This window comes from Syngnathus typhle, unplaced genomic scaffold (genome assembly GCF_033458585.1).
Source record: "Syngnathus typhle isolate RoL2023-S1 ecotype Sweden unplaced genomic scaffold, RoL_Styp_1.0 HiC_scaffold_180, whole genome shotgun sequence".
Taxonomy (NCBI): domain Eukaryota; kingdom Metazoa; phylum Chordata; class Actinopteri; order Syngnathiformes; family Syngnathidae; genus Syngnathus; species Syngnathus typhle.
This window is the reverse complement of record NW_026872086.1, coordinates 49,792-55,000: the sequence shown is the minus strand read 5'-3', so window position 1 is coordinate 55,000 and position 5,209 is coordinate 49,792.

Genomic DNA, 5,209 nt, shown 5'->3' with positions numbered 1-5,209 from the left:
AAGGCGACCGCCACCGGCCCCAAGCGCCAGCCCCGACCGCCACCCCCCGACCGCCACAAGGCGACCGCCACAAGGCGACCGCCACAAGGCGACCGCCACAAGGCGACCGCCACCGGCCCCAAGCGCCAGCCCCGACCGCCACCCCCCGACCGCCACAAGGCGACCGCCACAAGGCGACCGCCACAAGGCGACCGCCACCGGCCCCAAGCGCCAGCCCCGACCGCCACCCCCCGACCGCCACAAGGCGACCGCCACAAGGCGTTAGTGGCGTCGCTTCCTTGAATGCTTAGCCGCCTTTCGAGCTGCCATGCCGGGCTTGAGTTAGTGGTTTGCGCCCGGTACTTTACTGGACCCTATTTGGCCCGCGGACCGGCCGGCGTCGCTTCCTTGAATGCTTAGCCGCCTTTCGAGCTGCCATGCCGGGCTTGAGTTAGTGGTTTGCGCCCGGTACTCTACGTTAAAAGTCAGGCGGAACGGCTCTGAAGCTCCAGACGGTGCTTCCTTGAATGCTTAGCCGCCTTTCGAGCTGCCATGCCGGGCTTGAGTTAGTGGTTTGCGCCCGGTACTCTACGTTAAAAGTCAGGCGGAACGGCTCTGAAGCTCCAGACGGTGCTTCCTTGAATGCTTAGCCGCCTTTCGAGCTGCCATGCCGGGCTTGAGTTAGTGGTTTGCGCCCGGTACTCTACGTTAAAAGTCAGGCGGAACGGCTCTGAAGCTCCAGACGGTGCTTCCTTGAATGCTTAGCCGCCTTTCGAGCTGCCATGCCGGGCTTGAGTTAGTGGTTTGCGCCCGGTACTCTACGTTAAAAGTCAGGCGGAACGGCTCTGAAGCTCCAGACGGTGCTTCCTTGAATGCTTAGCCGCCTTTCGAGCTGCCATGCCGGGCTTGAGTTAGTGGTTTGCGCCCGGTACTCTACGTTAAAAGTCAGGCGGAACGGCTCTGAAGCTCCAGACGGTGCTTCCTTGAATGCTTAGCCGCCTTTCGAGCTCTCCTGCCCGGCGTGGGTTTCGCGTCCGCGCCCGGTACATTATGGAAGCCAAAAAAAAAAAAAATTCTAAGTGCGAGTGGGACCGGCCTGGGGGGCTTCCTTGAAAGCCCATCCGCCCTCCGAGCTCTCCCACCGGTCGTGGGTTGGCGTCCGCCACTGCTCAAAGCGAACTTCAAATCATCTGCTTAATAATGTGGAACGCCATTCTTGAGTAGTTTCTCCTTAATGTGGGCTCAACTGGCCGGTAATCATCACCGGTGTCTGAAATTGATCTCAGTTATCCAAAGAGCCCTCACACGGAATACCGTCCATGAGTTTAATTGAAAAACAAAAAATTTAATCTTTCTGACACTTAAATACGATTTGCATAATAATTTGGAACAGGGTGTACTTCCTGCTGGTCAAAGTCGAGTTTTGGAGGGAGTAGTCCATGTAAACACTGCAACGCCAGGGAAGTGGATAGTGGTCGAGTCACCTTCCTCATCCTCCTTGCCTGGTGGTGTCGTAGTCACCAATTGTTTACTTACCCTTCCGGAAAACCGCTCACAAAAGCTTGCAGTTGTCCTAAGGAATGAAAGTGAACATAAGATATAATAATACAGAAGTATTTGCACGACATGACACAGATTTCGGTTGCACGAACAAAGTCAAGCACCAAATCAAACTAAGTGACGAAACCGCTTTCAAGCACAGACCCCGACCAATACGGCCACAAGACATCGATGCAGTACGTCAGCACTTGCAAGAGCTGATGGAAGCAGGAATAATCCGCGAGTCTGAATCACCGTTTTCCTCGCCAATAGTTGTGGTAAGGAAGAAAAACGGGGATATAAGACTTTGTGTCGATTACCGGAAGCTGAATTTAACCACGATCAAAGACGCCTATGCACTTCCTAATTTGGAAGAAACCTTTTCTGCACTCACAGGATCGAAATGGTTTTCGGTCCTTGATCTCAAGAGCGGATACTACCAAATCGAAGTCGATGAGACAGACAAGCACAAGACAGCCTTTACATGCCCGATGGGATTTTTTGAATTTAACAGGATGCCTCAGGGTGTTACAAATGCTCCCAGCACATTCCAAAGGCTGATGGAGAAATGCATGGGTGACATTCATCTAAAAGAAGTCCTTGTCTTTCTAGATGACCTCATAGTGTTTTCAGAAACACTCGAACAACATGAAACCCGACTTCTCCATGTACTCAATCGCCTCAAAGAATATGGCCTAAAACTTTCCCTTGAAAAATGCATGTTTTTCCATACATCCGTGAAGTACTTGGGCCACATCGTTTCCCAACATGGTGTTGAAACAGACCCTGAGAAAGTTAACGCTTTAAAAACATGGCCAAGCCCCAAAAATTTGAAAGAGCTACGTTCTTTCTTAGGATTCGCAGGATACTACAGGCGATTTATCAAAGACTTCTCTAAGATTGTCAAACCTCTTACCGGTCTTACTGCTGGATATCCACCGCTGAGGAAGAAAAATGTCTCACAGTCGAATAAAGTCCAGTACTTTCAGCCGAAATCTCCTTTTGGGGAAAGATGGACAGACTGTTGCCAGCAGGCATTTGAAACGATAATAAACAAACTGACTTCTGCCCCAGTTTTGGCCTTTGCCAACCCCAGGTTGCCGTATGTATTACATACAGATGCAAGTACGACCGGGCTGGGGGCAGCCCTTTATCAAGAGCAGGGTGGAGAGATGCGTGTAATTGCATACGCGAGCAGAGGACTATCACAAAGTGAAAGCCGTTACCCCGCTCACAAACTTGAGTTTCTTGCCCTCAAGTGGGCTGTCACGGAAAAGTTTTGTGATTACCTTTATGGCAGTCCTTTCACTGTAATAACTGACAGCAACCCTCTAACTTACATTTTGACCACCGCTAAGTTAGATGCAACGAGTTATCGCTGGTTGTCTGCCCTCTCTACCTTCGAGTTCAACCTCCGGTACAGAGCAGGAAATCAAAATGCTGATGCAGACGGATTATCACGCCGTCCACACCCAGAGCCATTAAATGACCGTGTTTCCCTAAAAGAACAAGAGAGAATTCGCCAGTTTGTCCAACATCACTTACCTGGTGCCGATCCTTTCACTGATGTTCCTCCTCATGCAGTGAGGGCAATCTGTGACAAACACCTAGTCCTCCAATCTCTCAACTCAGACCACGATGCTCTTACATATCCACTTGTAACGTCTTTGTCCATGTCCGCTGATGCTGTTCCTGACAGCTTCCACCAGTGTGACATTCTCCCTGTAATTCCAAGCATCTCGGAAGAGGAGTTAAGACAAAGTCAAAGAAATGATCCTGCTATCAATGAAATCATACACCAGCTTGAAACGGGTGAAACATCTTCTCCTATGGTACGGAAAGAACTTCCACAACTTTCCATCTTTCTGCGTGAACTAAACAAACTTGAGCTGCAGAATGGTGTTTTGTATCGGAAGAGGAAACTTGGTGAAACCCAGTATCAACTTGTCCTTCCTGAAAGCCTCAGACCCATGACATTGAAAAGTCTCCATGACGACATGGGCCATCTTGGGTTTGACCGTACCCTTGACCTCATCAGAGCCAGATTCTTCTGGCCCAAAATGGCTGCAGACATAGAGCAAAAGATTAAAAGTTGTCAGAGGTGCGTCTGCCGGAAAACATTGCCAGAGAAGGCCGCACCCTTGGTAAACATACAAGTTACCAGACCCCTGGAATTAGTATGTATTGACTTTTTGTCGATCGAACCAGACCGCAGTTCTACAAAAGATGTCCTTGTAATCACAGACTTCTTTACAAAGTACGCTGTTGCAACTCCAACGCCTAACCAAAAAGCTCGAACTGTAGCGAAGGCCCTGTGGGAAAACTTCTTCATCCACTATGGTTTTCCTGAGAAGTTGCATAGTGACCAAGGAGCGGACTTTGAATCAAAAACTATCAAAGAACTGTGTAACTTGGCTGGAATACAAAAAGTTAGGACTTCACCCTATCATCCCAGGGGAAACCCTGTAGAACGATTCAATCGTACCTTACTGAACATGTTAGGTACACTCAAAGATGAAGACAAGAGGCATTGGCATGACTTTGTAAAACCACTCGTGCATGCGTATAACTGTACCAGACACGATAGCACAGGGTTTACACCGTACGAATTAATGTTTGGAAGACAACCTCGACTGCCAATAGACCTTGCCTTCAATCTTCCTCGGAACCAACGTCGGGGACAATCTCATTCACAGTATGTCAAAGCTCTCAAATCTCACCTCCAAGAGAGTTACCAACTGGCTATCACAAATGCTGCTAAAGTTGCTGAACGAAACAAAAGCAGATATGACAAACATGTAACTGAATCTGCCTTAACTGTTGGTGATCGTGTGCTTGTGAGGAATGTCCGAATAAGGGGGAAACACAAGTTGGCTGATAGATGGGAGTCCACGGTCCATGTGGTTGTGAGTCAAAAGGACAACTTACCTGTGTATATAGTAAGACCAGAACATCAAAATGGTCCTACTAGGACCCTGCACAGAGACCTTTTGTTGCCATGCGGATTTCTGCCATCTGTCCCTGCAAATTCTCCTGCCGTCCCAGAGAAGCCCCGTCGACCAATCACACGACAACATCCAATACCAGACTCTGAAGAACCTGAACCTGACTACAACTCTGAGGAAGAGGATAACTACCCTTTATACTACTCTTCGGGTCCTCCACGGGAGATCTCGAGGTCACTTGAGGAATATAAAGTAGTTCTTCCCAGACCACATTCCAATCTTACTGATGAACAGAATGAACCAGATGATGATGTAATTCCAGAGCTTTTGATGTTGTCTGATAATGCTCCAAAGGATTCCATTGAAACTGAAATATTGCCGGAACTGGAAAGATCACCTGGAAGGGAAGAAGAATCAAGTACTCACTTGAGTGAAAAGGGAAATCCCCTGGATCTAAACCAGACTGACCATGAGGAGACAAGAAGACCTCAAGTAAATGACACTGAAACTGTGACAGATGACAATGAAGAAATTGTCCCAGAATCTGACCAAGTTGTCAGAAGATCTTCTCGAGAGAGAACGAAACCCAAAAGGTTAACCTACCCTCAGTTAGGAACCCCTCTTGTGAGCCTAGTTCAATCGTTGTTCCAGAGCTTAAGCGAATCTGTAACAAATTACATCGAGAACCATGAGGAGAACCATGAGATCAAAGTACTCTAAACTATGCGTTATGCAAAGGGACTTGC